Consider the following 23053-nt stretch of genomic DNA (forward strand, 5'->3'; position numbering starts at 1 on the left):
GAATTCGAGGACAGTTTTCAAGTTGTGGGTAAAAAGTCAGTCTGAAATCGCTTAAGAATAATGGAATGCTCTGTTTTCAGTTCCTTATCTCCTAATAGATCGTGGAAAGAAAGAAATGCTTGCCCTGATGTGGATCGCTCAGAATAACTTCACTTTTGCCCCAAAGGGAGGTCAGAATGCTTATTATACTTAGAGAATTCGAAATCACCAGGCGCTGTTGAAGATTTAGAAAGTAGTAAATAAGAAAACACTGGTTTTTCTTGCCTAAAACTCTATAATTAATTCACCTGTCTTACACAGTAACCAACTGTCCTCACATCCTTTCAGATCCAAAGCTAGTTGTTAGTGTTATATAAATAACTACTTTTTTTAATATTTGGAAAAGTCCTTTTCAGTTTGTCAGTGAAAATGTGTTTTGTAAATAATGAAAAGAACAAAAACAAAGCCCACCGTTTGACTTGCAAAGACAGATAGTATAGCTATGCTTAAAAACAACATTAGGCTGAAAATAGACTGACTCTTCCTCCTTGCTTTTCTCTCTCCTTTTCCTCGCTTTTCTAACTTGTTGCATGAAGATGTTAATTTAAGAGTTTTTCAATAGAATATGATTTGAGCATAGGTCAAGTCTGTTCTCTATTTATATCTCTAGGAATTCTAAATAATTAGGCTTGAAACCTGTCTACACACATTCATTAACCTCACATGATAGAAACAATGCTTTGGCATTTGACAGATTTTTAAAATAAACTATTAGCACCAGGTTCACAGTATTGAGAATTTTCATAATGAAATTTGAGCCATTTGGGTATTGAAATTATCACGTTTCTCTTTATGATTTCAATTCTTTAAACTTCTTGAAGGTTAGTGTCAAAAGGTGCAGGGAAGAGCTACAGAGACATATGACACTATTGACTCATTTGTCTAAGTTCATGCTAAACTTTTTGGGGGCATAGCAGTTATATCAGGAGCCTTTCCTGCTTCACAAGTATTCAGAAAATTATTCATTGCCAAGAGTAGATAAACTTCTACAAAGATAACTGAGATTTACAGAGTTGTTTGGCCAAGTTATTTTAATAAATTATTTAATATATAGTTATTTGGCCATGTACATTAATGTACTTCAACATACTCAGAAATAATTTTAATTTTTCATGCCTGATATCTGTTCTTATTTAAAACAGAGATTTGATATATATCACATACATCAAAACACCTCTCAGTGTTTATGCATGCTCTGGAAAGTAGTAGCTTTAAAAATTGGCAAATTACTACATTAATGAATGGAGAAAAAAAAGATATTAAGCCCCCCCAAAACTAATGTTATTTTGGAATTGCATGCACAACTTTAATAAACTTTGATGAGTTTTAAAAACACTGAACTGCAGTTTCTTCCTTTTAAATTCTAAATCTGCAAATGGGAAAAAAAAATGAAATCAAGTGCTCCAAATCTGCCCTCACCATCCTCATTTCTCACATTACCTTGAGCCATCACTCACCAAATACCTGCCACATTCAGAAGCCACAGATGGGAAGGAATGATAGCTGCCCAAACCATAAGCCCACTCTGCTGGGAAGCAAACTCCACATTTTCTGCAGGGAAATCTGTGCCTCCCAGCACGTGCTCCATTCAGAAGCAGGGCTTTGGTCATTTGCCCCCACCCTAAGTAAGGGGAGCTTCCTCCCCCCTCACCCCTACCTCTGCTCTCCAAACCATTTCTAGGAACTATCACTCACTCTTGAGATCAAACAATAGGATTAGGAAAGGCATATAATGCAAATTTAAATATATAGAAAAGAAAAGCCTTCAAGATTTTTAAAAAAATTTTTAAAAGCATTGTTACCAATGATTAAGGCAAACAATATTTAGCAACAGATAAATAGACTCTATTCACAGAGATTTCAAATTTTCACTCCTTCCATTGCATCTTTAGCTTTCAAAGCTTTTGTGTTGTTTGTTTATTGTTTTACATCTCTGGTTGTTTCAGGTCTTCTCCCTCCATCCCTTCTTCTCCAACCTGCACTCAATTTGCATAAGCAAAACTCAGAGTACTGTAACTGATATTAGAAAATTCTCCCTGTGTTTTGTGAAGACGTATTGTGCTGAAATCAATAAGACTGTTTAAAATTCAAAGGCCTGCAAATCGTTCTGTTTGTCCTTTGATAGGGCCTGTGCTGATTAAAATGCTACCAAGAAAGCTTAATTGCTGCACTAATTAAGAAGTCTTTAATTTCTTTCCTAGGATACCCTTTGAAGCTGAGCTTGTACCAGTTCAGGAAAGGTATTTTCTTCCCTCCCTCTGCCCCTTCCTGGCCCCTCCCCTTCTCTTCCCCCTCCCCCTCTGCCCCGACCAGATCCCTATGAATGGGAACTAATAGAGAGAGTGGTCTCAGGTCTCACCGTCTATTACTTAACAAAAATCTGCCCGGGATAGAGTTCAGCGCAGTATGAAATGCAGTCTTGAGAAGAGCTGTAAGGTTGCAGTAGACTGTAGGAAAATGCAGAGTAGGTGCTGCCGCTGGAGTCCCGGTGAATACCTGGGGTGGCAGGAGGCACTGGAGCCGGAAGATGAGGGCATCCGATTTGGTTAAAAGGGGCAGAGACAAGGAAATGCTTCTACTGAAACAGGGAAACATAAACATGTACTTTCAAAACCTTTGGTTTTAAAAAAAACAGAAGGATAAATATGTAGAAAGGTGGACTTAGAGTTGGGATTTGGTAAGTATCATTTTACTTTATGAGTATAAAATCATGAATTCTCTGGGGATTTATTTTTGACCTTTTTATAACCCAAGGAGGCATCGCACTGTATTACATTCATTTCATCCTTATCTATTGACCTACTTTATTCACTGATATCTCAAGTGGGGAAACTGACTAAATGATTTCACAAAGCTTTCTCTGTAATCAATAGTCATTTTTTAGGTTTATTCGTGCTGCATTATAATTCTGGTAAATGACTGCAAAGTAGAAGATTGTCAGAAAGATACAAATATTGACAGAGCCAGGAAAATTCATGTCTTTAAATCTTCAGAATTTCAATATAGCAACTGATACAGTTATTTGAAAGAAAAGGATTGAAAATGTATATTTACTAAAATATAAAACCTAAAGTGACTGAGTAACTGGCATTACATATTTAAATATGTTTCTTGAGTATCTCAGAATTTCCTGAAGCTTTGAGGATCCTTTTTATAGCATCACTAAATGAAACAGAAACAGTTTGGGCATATGCAGATAGGGCCACAAGAAAAGGGTCACTGCAATTTTATTTTTTCCATTTCCTCCAAGTTCCATTAGAAGTATGCATAGAAAAATACAGATGTATACTTCAGATATACACTGAATCCCTTTCAGTGACAGGACAAGGAGATAACACGCTTAATAGATTCAAAGGCAGACTTACCATTCTGAGCACGACGTCACTCTAATTATGTTTACTCTAATTGAAAGCAAGGTTTTTTGGAATCTGAAATTACTTTCAGAATTTTTTTTAAATAATGCAAGTGGATCAAATGTTGATCACAAGCATTTCCATCTTTCAAAATGTATTGGAAAATTAAATGAAAAGTGGAGTTTGGTACGAACAATGCCCCAGGGCAAAAAACAACTAACACTAGATTTTCCAGTCCAGCCATAACACAAATCAATTTGAGCACACTTCTATGGCCAGACTGCCAGATTGTTATGACTGCTAATTCACTCAATCAAAGAGTGCATTAGCACACCCGGCACAAATAGCTTTAACAATAGAGTGCACTTCTGAACAATTCTAAGATATATCACAACGGAGAAGTAAAGAGGAAGATCATTTTAACATCTACATATTTACTGATAGACTTGTGTCCTTAACAGAAAAAAAAAAAAGACTGAGATAAATTTCAGGCAGAGGTTTATTAAAGAGCTATCCAAGTTTGGCAAATCTAGAAAGATATCAGGGTACCAGTACTTCACTGACTTTGTTAAACATTTCTCAGGAGAGAGTCCAAAATTGATGTTTGCACTTCAGCAGTAAATCATTGAAGATGGAGAAATTATGCCAAGTAACTCTCTCAAGCCTTTTTAACTCAGACACACGGCCTCACCAATCAGCTCAGCAGACAAACCCTGACTACTGCCTTAAGTAAAGACTTCTCCACTTTCGCACTTTCCGTCTCTGCCTCCCCACTTCTGGCTTTTAGTGACTCTCACTTCCACAGTCTCCCTCTTTTCCAATCGCCTGCCTCTCTTCCAGAGCAAAGAATATGACTTTTATCTCACTGATACATTCTCTAATCAGTTGCAGAGAGCTTGGTGATAAATTACCCAAAGGACAGAAGGTGGGGAACTCAAGGTGAACTCACTCTAACTTGAAGTGCTCAAACTTTATGTTACAAAATTCCAGTCTTAATAAAGAAGTGGTTAAAATGCTTATAAATAACATGGATTTATTTTACAGCTTGGGAATGCATGGACAGTACCTATGCTTACACAATGCATATGGTGACTTTCTAGAGTCAAATGGTGTATTTTAGCTCCACTGTTCCTCCCTCCCTAACTTTCTTTTCCCACCCATTTCTGTATTGGTTCAGAATGAAGGTGACATGTGCCTTATGAAGCATATTTTAAGAAATCTCTAAACCCATGTCAGGGGAGAGAGAGTATTAAGAAAGAGAAGAGTTACAAAGAAAAAAAAATCATCATGGAATTGTTTCTCTGTCTCCAAATTGCATCATTTCCACAAGAGGTAAAACTCCTTGTGATAATTTGGTTATACTTGCCCATCGTACTTACTTCCACTGGAAGTATCCTAATTCCATCTGTAGGTTGGTATTGTGTTGCACGGCCAAAAATTTAATAACAAAAAAAAAAACACAGTGAGATCATTTTAGAGTTGGATTGTAAAAGTAAGCAGCAACTAGAATAATATAAATTGAGATTGAGATTAATTCTCAATTTATATTATTCATCCCTTAAATCAGACCATTGTCCGAGGAATGCCATACTGGATTGAAAGAAGACCAAAAAGTCAGGTGGACATTTAAATCCCTAGTTTTCTAGTAAATATTCTGCTTTCAGTTGCATCTTTTCATTTGTTGCATTTTCTATTTCTCTCCCTCCCCTCTTTTTAATAACCTAAAGCTAATTTTCCTCTAAAGACCAGTATTAAGACATGATTTGCTTAGGAGACACAGTTGGGAATGGGGGTGGGAACAAGTCTTATGTAGTGAGTGTAAATGCATGTTTAATATTAAAACAAATTATTGTATAATTTTGTAATGTTAGGAGAAATATACTAAACTTGACTATAAAAGTTTCTATTGATTCACTGTCTGCTTTTTTGTTTGTTTGTTTAACTTACTATCTTGGTCCTTTCCCTTTCTCTTTGCTTTATTAAATAAAAGAACAGGTCACTGTCCAACAAATAGCCTATAAAATTGTTCTGTTTGAAGTCAGATATTTCAAGATTGTTAAGAGAGAATACTGTTTGTTTATTTATTTATTACCCTTCAGAACAAAGGGATTTTTTTAAAGTTGAAAGAATAACAGTTGCCACCTTCCAGCCTGAGATCTTGTATGTCAAGTTTCAGCCCAGAGCAAATTTTTACAACAAGTTATAAACCCCCTGTAACAGAGGGTTTATTATAATGGAAGTGCTGACACAACCTTAACTATAGCGTTGTAAACGGCTATGCTATAATATCCATTAAGCAGAAAGAAAAATAAGCTGGCTGATCAATAATTTATACAAAGAGTACCAACTGCAGACATAATAACTGTAATGTTTGCAAAGCAATCTCTCTGCTCTCCAGGCTTAACAGTAAACGCAAACTAGCAACGCTGTTAATTTCCAACTCCTACAGATAAGAATACAAACAAATTACTTAAAATTATATTTTGCTCAACATTTAGCATGCCTCGATGGGATAAAATAAAATTTAATTATGATGCAACTTGTGCGGGATGCAAAGCTGTTTTGTTTTCCAGCACATTTTATTATGAAAGGACATTCATTTGGAACATCAATTATGGGGAAATAGTATGTTTCAAAGAGTTGACTTGGGTCAGGCAGGCTCTTCCAAGAGTTATTCAGACATGGAAACAGATTGACACTGTTTAACTTCAAAGAAAGTTACAGGGTTTTACAGAGCCACAACCTGAAATACAATACTGCACGCTCTGATCTGGGTGAACCGTCAGGAAAAACACACCTTGTTGTTAGAGTTCATGGGAAAAAGACAATGGCTTGGAAAAATGTAACCATTATTAGCATCTGGTAAATCTTGGAGTGCTCAATTAATGGTAAGCCTCATTTGCATGGAAGGAAGATACCTCATTTCTACCTAATAAGTGTGGACCATAAAATGTGAACATTGTTTTCTGGAAAAACTTGAAAAGATAGTTTAATAGACTTGCATATTTATTACTGCTTTGTTTTTTATAGTGTCCACATATGTAAAGTGTGATATTTTTATGGTTTTGTTCTGCTGATGGTTCTTAAAGCAGAAAAAGAAGGTTTGAGAGGAGTAGAAGAAGAAAATAGGAGAACTGAAGGATCACAAATTGCCCACTGGGTACGTATTCGAGGTTAAACCAGACTATACATTTCTGAGGTTCACATCTCCATCACTCTTTTTGTCTGTTTATTTCCTGGGGGGCTGTGGAACCCAGTAGAAAGAAGAGACTTTGCTATCAGAGTTGTAAAATGGTGTATTACCCTGTGAGCAATTGCACTTGGAAAGGAACCAGTAATTTATAAGAGAAGTGTTTAAGATTGCCTGTTCACCCAGTGATCCATGCCAGGTCAGTTCCAGTAATGCCAGAAAACAAAAGGAGGTGCACGTCGCTGGAAAAGAGACACCTAATACGCCTTAAGAGCTTGTGAAGGGAAGCACTAAAATGCCATTTTCTCAAATGAACTGGTCATTACCATTTAAAATCCTGAGGGGCTGTGGGACTGGGGAGGAGAGAAAGAATTTTTCTTTTGATTTAGCAGGGCTCTGAAGTGCTAGTTTTAAGGGGGAGGTGTTTTGTGGTGGTTGTTTCAGCCTTATGCTTTAGCAAAGGTTAAATCTTGTGAGGATGGTGCCTTTTAAACAATGGAATGGAAAAGGATGAACACAACAGCTCTGAGAATATACTTGGCCTATTTTGAAGTTTAGAAATTATTCATTTTAAAAGTTACCAGTATTGGACATGAACAGCTGTGATGATTGCTGGGGGCGGGGAGCAGGTATAAGGAAACTAAAAGGGAATGTAAAAAATAAAAATTTTAAAAAAGCAAAAACAAATTCTAGTACTAGTAGCAATGCAACCCTCTACTAATAACGTCTATGCCAGGTTGTAAGTTGTTAATTTTTTACTTGGATAGACTTCCCCAATCAACCCCTCACTCCACCAGTTTTCACAAGGGGTCTGTGTGGATACTGGCAGGGTGTTATTTAAGAAATCACTACCTATGCATCCTTCACAGGCCTTTGTTCTTGTTTAATATAAAGTATAGGCTCTCTGAGTACACTGGCATCGGAGCAGGTGGGGAGAGAGAAGAATGCACATTTGCCAACCCCAGACACAAGCTTTCCTCATAGTAAAGTTATTTTACTTTTTAAACCAGAGTTCAGTTCATTCATATGTCCAGCCTATCCACACTTGTTTACTTAGAGAAGCTAAAGAAAACGACGACATCCTATGTAAGTCAGTATTTATAAGGTAACGCCTGGCTCAAGACTCAGTACATCCAGGAGTCTTTGCTGATTTATCTCCGTGTGCCCCAAGAACTGTCACCATGCTTTCCAATGGGTAAGGCAATTACCTTACACCTTCACACTTGTTGATATGTTTCTCTTCAGGTGGTCTCAAGTCATTTCTATTCCCTCCAAATAGCTAGTATAATGCTTAGTGCTTGCGGGGCACTCAATAAATGTCAACTGGGTAATTAAAACTGCGCCTGTATTATGCCACCTATTTCCCTTGTTCCCAAATTGTATAAAGTGCTCATTCCCAGATCATATATTATTTGATTCAGACCAGGATATTGAAGAGTAACAACATTTTAGATATGCTCATTTCCATTTTAATATACAACCAATTTAGGGAAATTCTTGAGGCAAAAATTCACACATGCTAATAAACTGGGTTTCAAATAGCTGGAAAAGAGAACGGTAGACCGATATACCAAAGGCTTGTATCTGAGACCTACACAGAGAAACTCTTTGCATCTAAGAAGCATGGGAACATCTTCACCAAGACTTAAGATACAAGTGAGACCTTAAAGAGCTGCTACAGCTGGCGAGGCAATGTAGGGTGGTGTGTGAAATTCTGCTGCTCAGATGGGTATGCAGAGGGTGTGTGAGACAATCTGTATAGTTGCTACTTCAATAGGACCATCACTTTCGCATCACTTTACATAACATTCTCTGATACACAAAGCACACTCATTTTTGGTGTACTGATTGTATGGTGGTTGCTAAGGATGTAAACAGCAACAACAAAAAAAGGGTATTCATCCTGAACAAACTTTCATATCCATTACCTCAGTCAAGTCTTGTTGCCATAACATCATTGAAAGTTTGTTCTAGGGGACCCTGGAAGATCATCTGCTCCTAGGATTGGAGATCTCCTCCTACCAGCTCCCCATCCAGCGACCATGCCCAGCATCACTGGTGGTTTGCAAATCTTTTTGTCGAAGTTCAGAGGCAGTCTCAGAAACATTCCCAGCATGAAACTGTAGGCAACCTACACCATCAGTTCATTAGACTCACCGCTGATCTTGGTAAAGAGGAAACTGACAATGAGCAAAATATGAGAACTTCCTTTTACACTTACAGGGAGTTAAGGCATAAGCCAGGTAGACTCAAGTCCTCACTGATCCTGCCCCCATAACTATCCATGAAGGAAATCTTTTTGAGGTGAATGGAGGAAAATTGTTTTTCCTTTCCTATATAAGAAGACTGAAAAAAAAAAACTGGCAGAGGTGCATCTAGACTCATGTTTCTCTGCCTGTTTCTACTACTATGTGACAGTGCAGTGGACATCACATAGTATGATATCACTATATGATTCACTATATCACTGTATGATCACTATTTGAATTTCTATACTTTTTAATAGAGCTACTGGTGTGTTCTCAGTGGCTGCCTAGATGCTATAATGGAGCATGAAGAACATGGAGAATCCGGGAAAAGAGCTGAGGAAACGCTATTATTTCAGGACAAGATTTTGAGATCTTTACAACTATTTGACTGGTATGTAATGTTAGGAAGTCAAACTGCAAAAACCCCTGACTTTTGTGACTACTCCTGGTTTTCTTGGGTTAAAAATGGCAGCATCTACCCATAAAAGTCACGTGTTGAAGTGCTTTGCAAAATCTGGAATTAAACCAGCAATTGACTGTGTAAACACATTCCTTTTCTATAGTCTCTTACCAACCGTGGTTTACTTTTCCACAGGGGACTATCCAGCCTCTTGTACTGTTTTCATCCTGATTTCGAGAAAGGTCACTCCAAGCCAACTTTTTTCCCCCAAGAGTTGATTCAGGGATCACTCACAGCAATTCCCAGCAGAGCAATAGCATGCCCTCCTGCTGCCCCATTTAAAGGGTCTGTACTGCATGGCTTTTCCATTTACTCTCCCTTTGGAGTGAAGCTGCAAAGTAGAGAAGACTTGAATGGCCTTGTATCTTCAAAGAAGCGCCTTGAGCTCTGGAATGTAACAAAGTGGGAGAAACTAGGGAACACCAGGAAATGTCAACAATGAGGCGGGAAGGTCTGGGCAAGTGGATATAGGGGCCTTCCTCTAGGCATTTTCCAGGACAGGGCAACCAACTCTGCTGAACAAGAATATGGGCCTCTTTCCCACAGAAACTGATTTCGCCAATTTTGAAATACATTGATAACAGCATGTGCACAAATTTAAGTGCATGCTTTCCAGGAGGTTATTATGTTTTTATGTAAATGATCTGTTTGACAAATTGATGATAATCATTAGTAAAGAATTAAAATTTTCAATAGTCTGAACATTTTGGTCTTGATAGGAAACTTTAGAACTTGAATAAATAAAGCATTATTTTAAAAGTCATGAGCAAAGTAATTTTAATAACTAAAGTGCATTCACAATTATTTGTGGTCTATTTCAAGTTGAACTTAAAGGAAAGCAAAAATGTTTCGAAATGCAACATGCCAATAGTAGCAGTTGGAAGTTTAATTACTTTTTTTAAGCACAGAATGTGAAAATATAGAATGAATAACTTATAATTGATAAGCTGTATTGTAAATAAACTTTATTGTAATCTTTATTGTAAAGTTACTATAATAAGTATCAGATGGCACTGGCAGCAACTAGCAAACAGTATTTTATATGCAAATGCAAAGAGATAAACTCATGACTTCAATATAGCTTTTAAGCTTAATATTCAGGAATAATTATCATCAAATTCTTATAAGTTGTGTTAGCCAAAATATTTTAGTAAATTTAACTACTACCTGTTAGGTATCCAGAAGAAGCTCCCAAATCAGGAATTGTCAAAGGTAAATATACAAAATGATGTTTATACATCTAGATTTATGTATGCTAATATTATGAACCCTTATACAACATAAGGTATTCGAAGTCAATGCCAAAGAAGTAACACTGTATTCACAGTATTCTAGATGTGTATGGCACTTATGCTGAACAATTGTTAAAAGAATGTTTTCTATGAAAATTACTTCCATTTTTACTATTTGATAGTCTCTTATTTCAATAATATGATCACTAAAATATCTTTTTACAGTTTAGCTACACAGAAACAATTTTAAGGAATTACTTTGCACACACACTCAAGCTGCCTACTTTCAGAATTTTCTAAAAAGCAATCACTTCCTTTACATTTATAGTCTATAACTCGTGGTACTTTTGTTTTCCCAAAACAATATTTACTTTTTGTTTCCATTTAAGTAATTTTTGTCTAAAAGCATTTGCTAATCATAACAACACAGTAGAGTTTTGTTTTGTAAACATTTTACTTTATTATCAGCCTTTGTTTTCCAATACAATGCTTTAAAAATATCCTCTGTTGTATAAAAGACATTGTTGCAAAAAAGGGCAGCTCAAAACTTGTCCTTCCCTTCCTTTCATTGATCTGTTGCCTCTTAGGTAATATGAACAGCTGTCTCCAGCTCACCCACAAGCAAGCTGAACATAATAATAAGGTAGTGTTACTGGCCTGTATCTATGAATGATTATGCAGAGAGTGCCAGTTCTTTTCCATTAAAGATAAGGTAACAAAGATACCACAGAGAAGAAAACGAATGAGCAAAAGCAAGTGAGTGCTTCTGACTTTAAGGTTTAGTTATTTCCCTGGTAACCACCGAGTTTCTCTTTCAGATGGGTTTCCAATAAGGTGAAGGTGCCCTCTGTAGGAGACTCCCAGTAAATGCTGCTGCTTCATATTTGGATGACAACAAACAAGTCCCCCCTCCCCCATTTCCAATTTATAAACAAATAAACACAATACTCTATATTACTACAAGTTTGAACTCTTTATAAATCCTGGAGGGGAATTCTCATAAAGTTCACAATCAGCTATGTGAAGTGCCTTTTCAAAATGAGAGAAATTGAACACTGGGAAAGCTGTACAACACATTGGCGTTTTCTATTTATTGATATTGTAGTATGTAATACAATGGGTATTACAAATTCAGAGGAGTTGCTGGAAGCCAAAAGACAGAAGGTCTTGGTGTAGTTGAGTGAAAAGTGGATCTAAACAGAAGAATCCATATGCAAGAGACACATTCACCACCTAATAAATACACCTCCCCAAAAGGTCTTCTTATCTTCCCTTCGTATAAAGGTTACCATAATGCAGATTCATTACCAGTCCCACTGGGTAACATATAGCTCAGTAAAAAATTGCTTTTGTTAGCATGTTCATGGAAAGAGATTAGCTATTTCACCAAATCTCTTGGGGCTATTTGAAATTTTGGGAATTCTCTCTGTAATTTAAAATGAGAGTTAAAGCCAATGTGAATAGACTAGGGAAAATCACACAAATTAAACCTCTCCATCTGGAAGTTCCCTTCATCACTCATTGCAAAAGTACAAGCTGAAACCACATTTGTTACAAGCAGGAGAGATTTCACCAGTAATGATGCAATTACATATGTGTTACTGTTTTTAATAATTAAACATTTCAAAAAAAATACCTAAAATTTAATTGCTTAACACTGTTTGGGATTTAATTTTGGTCTTTATTGACTTTGCATTGTACTTGAAGTTTATCATTGAAGCTATCTATTGACATTTTTTTTACTATGACTTCAACCTCTATGGAATGTGTGTAGGAGAGTCTGGTGTCACCTGTATTCAAGTTAGGAGATGAACGAGTGGGCATGGAAGCATAAGACATATCTGCCTCTTTTTACCTATTTGACTCCAGTTTGTCCCCCATCACCAGCTCAAGCAACCCCTCTATGCGGATCTCTTTTCCTATAGCACCGGCAACGTACCTCAACTACAGCAACATTTATGGAGCAATTACTATATATGCCAGGCACTGTGTTAAATACTGCATATAGAATATCTCGTTTAATCCTCATAACACATGGAAAAGACAGGAAATTATATATATTTTTGATGAGCAATTATTTTTATCCCAAATAAAAAAGAAGAACCAGAGTCTTGAGAGATTAAATTGCTTCCCCAGTCTACTCCAGGGCCTTCTTTATTTTCCAGTACGCCATACTCCCACATGATCTCACTTATTTTCCCACCTGACTATCTTTCTCATGCTCAACTCACTTGGCTCCCTGTCTCCCTAGCACAACTGCCTGGTGAATCCCCGGGCAGGATTAACACAGCAATCGGCTATCCCTCTGGATGACTGAACATCACTAAAGACTCTCCCACAGCTATGCAGATTGGTATCCTTAATTACTCATGACTCTTAGTTATGAGCTTTAAATTTGAGCTAGTTTATCCAGAAAGGGTGCTGAATAAGCCCACATCATCACGTTAATAGGAGGTCAGGGCTCCAGTTAGTCTCAGAGATGACTGCAACCAGATACTCAAACATCTCCTCATATTACCTCTGATCTCTGAAGCCACATTTTTCAGGGTGTCTTCCTCAGTTTCTCAGCCTGGCTTCCATTGCTGGATCCATTGTGCTGAGCAGCAGCCATCTTCTAACTCCACTTCCGGGGATGGGTTTAGCTTTCTTGATACCCAAGGTTAAAAATTCAAGAAAGGGCTCTGACTGGGTCCCCTTGGTACGGATATACATTTCTGAGTAAAGAAACTTGTCTATAACAGTTTATGTTGTTATGAAGAATGTGAGGGATTGTGAAGCAACAAGTCTGGAATCCAAAACCTGGTCTGTGTATAACCACGGGGAAGTTTACGTTCCTGGGCCTCGATTTCCTTACCTGAAAGAGAAAGGGAAATAACCATTGTATCTACTTTCATTGTATTGTATCAATGATTAATTAAGCTAAAACCTTTGAATAGTGCCTGATTTTGAACATGGTAGTTATCACTGATCTCTCAGGTCTCAGGATTGGGTCAGGTTGTGAAAGCCAATCACAGATCAGTCACTGTAGCCAAAGAAGCAAAGTCAAGTAACTTAAGAGCGCTGACACTCACACTTGAGGGATATGCTTAGCAATGGGAGGCTGGAAAATTTTCTAGAAAAGAGACACTTTTCCAGATGAAAGGGCAAAGAGTGCTAGACAGACAAATCATGAGATGCTGGCTATACAACCACAAAAATTGTATGATCTTCTATAGCAATTATGGGCCATTCAACAATCCTTTATATGTGTCCTTGATCAGCTCCGTGTTTCCTTAGCCTCAGTGATAATTCTAAAACTTTCTCAAATTCTAGACCCAACTCCTCACACACTAGATCCATAGTCTCTTATGACGCCTTATATTGTGACAGGAAATTAACATAATTGTCTTCACTATTTTTTATGTGGATGGTTGCTGCAGCCTCCTAGCCGATGCCCTTTCCCAGTCTCGCTCTTCCTCTATTCACATTATTTCCAGATCCACATTCAATGTACATCTGGTCACGCAGTCCGTATACTGAAAACTCTTCAATGGCATCCTTTCACCTTCAGAGTGAAATCCAAGGTAGTGCCAAGCATGACCTAGAAGCCTTTCTCTATCTCTCCTGACTTATATTTGAACACTCCCATTAGCAATTTTTGTTTTAGAAACTGTGAAGTGCTAAATTTTAAAATTAAATCATGCTACTCCTATAGTGGAAATACTTCTGCCATTGTTTCTCATTAGACTTTGAACATCCCTCTGTCCTCTTTCTTCACAGTATTATTATAACTTTTAATTTTATATAGGGTTGTTTACTTTTTTATCATGTGACTCTGCTGGTAAGAAATACCTTAGAACATTTCTATTTTATTCTTTATTGTATTCTCTGTCTAGTATAGTGATTGGAATATAGTAGGGATGCAATACTCATTGATGCTAAATGACCTGCTACTAGTAATATGACTATGCATATTACTTCACATCTGGCATTTTGCTTATAACTATTACTTCCCAATATTTATTTGCTTAGCTAACTCTTTCTTATCCTCCAAGGAAGATACTCTAATCCTACAAAAGTACAAACTATCTCACATCTCTACTATCATATTACCTCATGTATATTTCTATTTTATTATTTGTTGTACTTTATGTATCTATCTCCATTAGTGGCAGGGAATAGGTCTTAATCAATTTTAATCATGATTAACTTGATGCTTAACACATAACAACTAGAAAGTTGAACTTTGCTTCTTTTTTTAAGATACAGATTAAGCTCAACCTGAGTAACCAAGCACATTTTGAATAAATAAAATACTATTAAAGAATAAATTATTTAAATAATATCCTACCTCCTCTTTAATAACTGCTCTGATAATTTAAGCCTAAATGTTCTTCCCCTTCTTGTCATTTATTTTATTTGCTAGTTAACTACTACCCCAATGCTTTGTGAGATCTATTGAAATTATTGACTTGAATTCCTATTTTCACCCTAAGCAGTTTAAATTTTGAATGAGTTTATATCTCAGTTTTTCATCTTACCAGCTAGAGTATGGGAGATTTTATCCTATATAACCCTAGAAAAAGGCACACATGCAAATAATAACCATTTGTTCATTTGATTCATTTTGGATATATTTGAAGTATGTGTAAATTCAGAGACATTTAGAATTATCTACTATGTCACTTAGTTTTTCCCGTATAAAAATACAACTTAGATCTTTGTGTCTTAAAAAAATCACTATTTCATTTATTTTGTGCTTCTGCGGGAAAGCTTAGAGGGTGCTTCTGGTTGAGGTCAGCTTAGCTGGATTGTATGGTCTACAATGGCTTCACTCCATGTCTCATGATTAACATGTTTTGTTGGGCTGTAGTTTCACCAGGTTGCTGTGTTGGCTGTGAATATTCTTGTCCATGTTAACTGATGGACATATGCAAAACATTCTCTAGGTGCTATGACCCAAACTGTGTCCTCCAAATTGATATGTTGAACTCTTAACCCCCAATGGTATTTGGAGACAGAGTTTTTAGGAGATAATTAAGATTAAATAAAGTCATTAGGGTGGGGTCTTATTTTGATAGAATTGGTGGTTTTATAAGCAGAGGAAGAGAGAGGTCTCTTTCTATGAGAATGCACCAAGGAAAGTCCACAGCAAGAAGGCCGTGCTGTGTCTGCAGGACTTTGCAAGAAGACTGCTGTTTTGCAAATCAGCAAGGGTACTCCCACTGGAAATATAATCAGCTTGCATTTTGATCTTGGACTGCTAGCCTCCAGAACTGTGTGAAACAAATTTCTGTGGTTTAAGTTACCCAGTCTATGCTATTTTGTTACAGCAGCCAGAGCAGGCTAAGACCCTACAATCTACACCTAGGAGTGGACTGAATGATTATAGGGTAGATACATGTTCAAATTGAATACTAGGGTCAAATTATTTTCTAAATTATTATATTAATTTACCTTTTGAAATTTCCTACTTCCTTTCTAGTGCCTGATATACTAAAACTTGAAATTTTGCCAGCCAGGTAAGTATAAAATGTAAACTAATAGCTACTGTAATTTAATTTCCTTATTACTAAGATTGAGAATTCTCTCCCCCCTCTCTCTCTCTGTCTCCCTCTCTCTCTGGCCATATGGATTTTCTTTTTGCTTCAAGTATCTGTTCTTTTGCCAATTAAAACTTCTACCATTTACACCAGTTCTGGCCTCCATGCAGCCACGGGAGCCAACTCCCACTCCAGTCACTTACACCCTGCAGCCTCATGGTGACCTCCATGTACATGGCACTGCGACATCAGCCTCACCCCTGGTTTCTGACAGAGAAAAGAGAAAACCCACTGAGGCCAGATGTAGCATATGCCCAGGGTCTGACTCACAAAATCATAAGACAGAAACCTAGGTAAACATGGTTTGCCTCCTTGCACAACCACAGCAAAAATTACAATGAAACTACAAAACAATTAACACCCAGAATTGTCAGAAAATCGAGCTGTATGGAAGTCCAACAACCAAGGAATTAAAGAAACCACATCCATCTAGATGGGTAGGAGGGGTGGAGGCACGGAGACTTAGAGACACAGAACAGGCAGTCACACACCCACACATAGTAGATAAAAATTGAGGAAGATACCTCAGGAATGAGGTATCCCAGCCACACACTAGACCACCCAGTCTAGTATTCCAGTACCAGGAAAATAAATCTCTATAACTTCTGGCTGTAAAAATCAGCGGGGGTTGTGGTGGCAGAAGAAACTGGGATTCTCAGACTTCTCCTCTTAAAGGGCCTACAATGGACTTAGGACTTATTCAGACTCAGTCTCTCTGGGCTCCAGCACTGGGACAGCAGCTGAAAGGGCACCAGTGGCTCATGGTGAGAAACTAAAATGTCTGGCATCAGGGCAAGTGCCAGGAGACAGCTTTCTCTGGGACAAAACTCCAGAGGCCAAGCAGTGGTCATTCTCCCTTTTCTGAGCCCCCTCTCATACAGAGCCACAGAGCAGAGACACCATATCTGAGACTCCAATAAACTGGTTTACAAGGGTTGTTCTGCCCTGGTGATTACCTAAAGCTCCACCCCATCAAACTTATGGGTGAACTTTTCTATAATAGGCCATACTACTTATACAGGGAGTCAAAGCAGTTCCACTTAATACATAGAAACAAACACAGATAGGCTACCAAAATGAGAAGACAAAGAAACACAACCCAAATGAAAGAATAAATCAAAACTCCAGAAAAAGAAAGAAACAAAATGAAGACAACCAATCTATTGGATGCAGATTTCAAAACATTGGTCATTAGGATGCTCAAGGAACTCGTTGGATACTTCAATAGTATAAAGATGACCCAGAAAGAAATGAAGTTCACACTAAGTGAAATAAAGAAAAATTTACTGGGAATCAACAGTGGAGTACATGAAGCTGAGAATCAAATCAATTATTTGGAACATAAGGAGGAAAACATGTGCAATAAGAACAGCAAGAAGGAAAAAGAATCCCCAAAACAAGGATAGGCTAAGGTGCCTCTGGACAACATCAAATGTACCAACATTCAAATCATAAGGGTGCTGGAAATCTATTTGAAAATGTAATGAAACAAAACTTCCCTAATTTGGTGAAGGAAATAGACATGCAAATCCAGAAAGCACAGAGTCCAAAACAAGATGGATGCAAGCAGACCACACCAAGACACACTGTAATTAAAATGCCAAAAGTTAAAGACAAAGAGAGAATCTTAAAAGCAGCAAGAGAAAATAAGTTAGTTACCAACAAAGGAGCACCTATAAGATTTTCAGCTGATATTTCAAAAGAAGGGGTTATCAGCTGATATTTGCAGGCTGGATGGGGTTGGCAAGAAATATTAAAAGTGATGAAAAGCAATGGCCTACAACCTAGATTACTCTATCAAGCAAAACTATCATTTAGAATTGAAGGGCAGATAAAGTGCTTCCCAGAGACGTTAAAGCTAAAGGAGTTCATCATCTCTAAGCCATTATTATATGAAATGTTAAAGGAACTTATTTAAGAAAAATAAGATCAAAGCTATGAACATTAAAATGGCAATAAACTCACAACTATCACCACTTGAATCTAAAAAACAAACTGAGTAAACAAGAAGAACCAAAACAGAATCATAGCTATGGAGATCATTTGGATGGTTACCAGTTGGGAGGAGTAGGGGGAGAATGAAAAAAAGGTGCAGGGATTAAGAAGTACAATTTGGTAGTTAACAGAATAGGCTGGGAGATGTTAAGAACAGTATAGAAAATGAAGTAACCAAAAAATTTACATGCATGACCTATGGACATGAAATAAGGGTGGAGGGTGGAATGCTGAAGGGAATAGGGGTAACGGGTAGAGGGGGCAAAGGGAGAAAAATTGGGGCAACTGTAAGAGCATAATCAATAAAATATATTTAAAAAGAAAAAAGAAACATTAAAAATTATACCATTTATGTTTTTCTTTTTGATGTATAAAATTATTTTACATATTCTGAATGCTAATCTTTTGGTAGGTATGGTTTTTAGAAATATATTCTTCCTAGTCTATAACTTGTATATTATGCCTCTTATAATGGATTTTGATAAACATTCTTAATTTTATTTAGTCATATTTTTATTTTTTCTTTATGGATTTCTCTTTCTGTCTTACATAGGAAAGTTTTTCTACCCCAAGAACAAAAATTACTCTTGAATTTTTTTCTAACTTTTTTCCTTTACACATTTAAGTCACTAATATAGTGGGAATTGATGGATTTAACAGCAGACACGGAAGGCTGGGGAGAGGTGGGCAGAGAGTGATACTGTTAGCATCTGTTGGGTAGAGGCCAGGAATGTTGTTAAATATCCTGCAATGGACAGGACCATCCTTCACAAGGAATTATATGGACCAGAAAGCCAATAGTGCTTACAGTGGAGTATCTTTGGATACTCCACTATCTTTGGCTGCAACCACTATCTTTGGAGTAATGGTTTTTATAATTCAACTTTAATTAGTATTCCTAAATTTTTCATGTATGCTTAAAAAGAGAATATATGCTATAAATGTGACTGTAATTGGTTTCTGTGTTCTATGTGCTTCTTTAAGCTAACCTTGTTAATTTTGTAGTTCATAATTTTGTGGCTTTCGCAATTTTACCAATTTTTGACTATAGTATTTATCATTATTCAGAGGATAGTGCTTAAAATCTCCCAAGTGGCAGATTAATCAAGTCCCTAGTCTTCTGTGAAATCTTACTGTAAATAATTTCAAGTGTCATTGTTAGGTGATGCAAGGTGAGAATTCTTATGTGTTTCTGGTGAATTGAAATGTTTATCATTTTAAAATGGCTATCAGAGGGTGACTTCTAGTCAACATGGCTCACCTCCTTGCACAACCACATCAAACTTCTACTAAAATACAAAACAAACATCACTGAGAACCACCAGAAAAGAAGTGGAACGGAAGTCTGACAACTATGGAATTAATGAATCCACATCCACCCAAACTGGTAAGAAGGGTGGAGATGTGGAACGGGCTGATCCACATCCATGTGTGGTGGATACAAACTTGGGAGGGATACCTCAGGAGTCCCAACCCTACACCAGGCCCCCAGCCCAGGGTTCTATCCAGGGCCAGGAAGATGTATCCCCATTACTTCTGGCTGCAAAAACCAGTACGGATTGTGTCGGTGGAGGAAATTTCTGAAATCCCAAGCAGTTATCTTGAAAGAACCCACAAATGAACTTACTCAGACTCACTTGCTCTGAGCTCCAGCACCAGGGTTGCACTTGAAAGACAAGTCGGTTGTCCATATTTTGGGGGTTATTTTTTCTTGTTATTGAGTTGTAGTTCTTTATATATTCTGGATATTAACAGAAACAGTTTGCAAATATTTTCTTTCATTGTACAGATGGTCTTTTCTCTCTGTTGACTGTTTGCTTTGCTGCACAGAAGTTTTCAAATTTGATGTAGTCCAATATGTCTTGTTTTGTTGTTTGTGTTTTTTGGTATGATGTCTAAATCATTGCCAAATCCAATTTCCTGAAGATTTTCCCCTATTTTTTTCCTAGGAATTGTATTTCAGGTCTTATGTTTAGATCTTTAATCCATTTTGAAAAGTGGCATTTATTTTAAATTTGGTTGGATATTCTTTGTCTTTTAAATGGGTTAGTTAGTGTTTACGTGAATTGAAATCACTAATATTTTTATGTTTATATCTATCACCTTATGCTGTGATTTTATTTGGACCACATTTTAATTTTAATTTTCCCCTGCCTTTTAATATTTATGCACGACTTACCTGAATCCACCCAGCACCGTGATGTCTGCCAAATAGCGCTCATCTACTTCCATCATCCCTCCTGCGTCTACAAGTTGTCATTCCATTACGATAAAGTGCTTTTTCTTCTCCCCAGATTATTTATCACTCTATTTATTTAAATAACTTCAATAAATTTATTATTCTTTTTTTTTAAAGATTTTATTTATTTATTTTTAGGGAGGGAAGGGAGAGAGAGAGAGAGAGAGAGAGAGAGAGAGAGAGAGAGAAACATCAATGTGCGGTTGCTGGGGGTTATGGCCTGCAACCCAGGCATGTACCCTGGCTGGGAATCAAACCTGGGACACTTTGGTTTCCAGCCCGCGCTCAATCCACTGAGCTACACCAACCAGGGCTCAAATTTATTATCCTTTATTTTCATGTTGAAATGGGCCTAGATTTTGTCCATTAAGCCTCCTCCAGCTGGCTTCTGTCATTTTTATATGGCCCTGTCATTCTTTGTGAGTTCCTTCGTTATTGACACAAGATCGAGGTCCATCTTGTGCTCTTCATGCCCCGGTGCTGGAATTAGCCATTTCTGCAGGAATCCTGGTTTTTTGTGGACATCGTATATGATAATCAAGATTGGATGCTCAGTTCTCATTGCTATGTATGTCTCAGTGTTTTTAGGCCCTTTCAGTAAACAAGGTAAGAAATGTATGGAGATTATGCATTTACATCTTAAATAGGAAAAATACAGGGTGGGACAAAAGTAGGTTTATAGTTGTGAGTACAAGGAACACAGAGTTTATTCTTTTATTATTATTTATTAATTATTAAATTATATTATTTTCCACATGTATAACTGTAAACCTACTTTTTTTATACCCTGGATTTGTGAGTCACACACAGATTTATGTTCCTATGACTATTTCTATCTCTATCTATCTAACATCTATCTATCCTGTGAGTTTATATACTATTTCCAATTCCAATCCAATAGTACCATTGTATTCATTCTAGCCTACTTTCTCTATATCCTGTGCTTCTAATAGTGAGAAATCTGACTTCCATTACCCTCTAAGTATTCCCTTATTTGTCTAGTCTTCTTGTATGTAACCAATATTCCAAACATGCTGGCTACCTCCTTGGCCTTGGCCTTTCTGCTGCCTTCTCAGACTATGATACTGCTGCTGCCTCCTTGGGTGACTGCTTAACCAAACCCCAGCCCCAGGGCCACCATCGGGACCTCACCTCAGTCTCAGCCTGTTAGTCTCTGAAATGTCTTTGAACCCCAAACACACCACCACTTCCTTGATTCCCTACTTTTTTTATCCCTGGACATGTTCCACAAGAAGCAAAGGGAAAGGAATGAAGAAGACAGCAAGATCCTGGAATTTGAAGCTGAAGTGTATGTGGGTGTTTAAATGCTCCCAGGCTAAGGCAGGTTTCAAAGCTCTGCTTTTACCTTGCACTTTCCCTTTCCATGTAGCTACTGGTTTCAGAACATCTTACTTTCACACCAGCTCGAGCAGATTTTTAAAAATTGTTATATTCTAAGTTTTTAGTTTTCAAAAGGTTGGCCTGAGTATTTGGTCCTTTATACCACCAGAGACAGAAACTGTAATATCTGAGGCTTTAACTTTAATCAAATGACAAATTTAAAATCAGTCTAAGGGCCTGGTTTCTTGATATTGGGAAAGAATGTTCTATTTTATGTCACTTTTCCAAAGACATATGCTAACGTACTTGAAATGAGAATCCAGGGTTTTGGATGTGTCCTGCCTTTCACGCTAGTGCTCTTCCAGTTCTAATTGTAGCAATAAGCGAAGAGTGGTATAATCGCTGGAAGAAGGAGAAGAAAAGTAGGACTTTATTCATGATTTTCTACCTCAATTGAACCAGAGTTGCTTCCTTTGATTTGCATGTTATTTTTCCTTATCCCATGTAATTAGAAGAGCAGGTCCCTGTGCTAGTAATAAAGATTAAAACCACTGATTTAATCGATGTGATATGTCTTTGTAGATACAAACTCTGCTTTCTCAAGCATCTTATTTTTTTTATCCTATGATAACCAGAAAATTGATGAGAGTCATTTTTTGCCTTCTGTATGCTATCTTTTATCCAAATATTATCACTGTTTTCCAAGATTTTTAAATTAGGCAATTAAAAGTTTGTGTGAAAAAGTTTTCTACATAGTAAAGTGATAGATATCTAGTTGAATGATTCCACCTGAGACCATAATTGTCTCATACTTGGCAATGCTATTTTTTATCATTTTAAAATATATCTGCATTTTATTCATGGGATGGGATAAAGAAGAATACTGGGGTGGATCCACTTGCATTCTCTCCTTCCCCCCTTTCCTGTGTCCCAGAATCCTGTCAGTACAGTAGTCCAGGGACTTTGGGAATACTGACTGCTCCCCCACACAAGCCCTTGGTTCCCTGAAGTCATTAAGCACTTTCTGGTGGTCCCCTGGTCACTGTCATGTGTTCAGGGGTGAGGGGCATGGACTTTATGGATACAAAGAATCTTGGCATTCTGGGGGCCCTTGGTCCTGACTGCTTCTGGCAGACTTTCCACATTCTTGTTGAGACAGACACTTGAGACGAAGCAGATATCTGAGAAAGCAAAGCAAAAGGAAACAGCCACGGCCAGCTCCAGCAACCATGGAGCCTACCCTGTCTCTGGACTTCCAGTCACTGGGGCTGACTAACCCGCTTTGTTCTTTGTGCCTTGTGACTTTGCTTTCATGGTCCTCACGATGTAAAACCAGTCCCGACTCACGGCAACCTTTCTCTGTAAAGGAGAAA

The sequence above is a fragment of the Phyllostomus hastatus genome, unplaced genomic scaffold (genome assembly GCF_019186645.2).
Source record: "Phyllostomus hastatus isolate PE091 unplaced genomic scaffold, TTU_PhHast_1.1 phas_contig_29, whole genome shotgun sequence".
Classification (NCBI taxonomy): domain Eukaryota; kingdom Metazoa; phylum Chordata; class Mammalia; order Chiroptera; family Phyllostomidae; genus Phyllostomus; species Phyllostomus hastatus.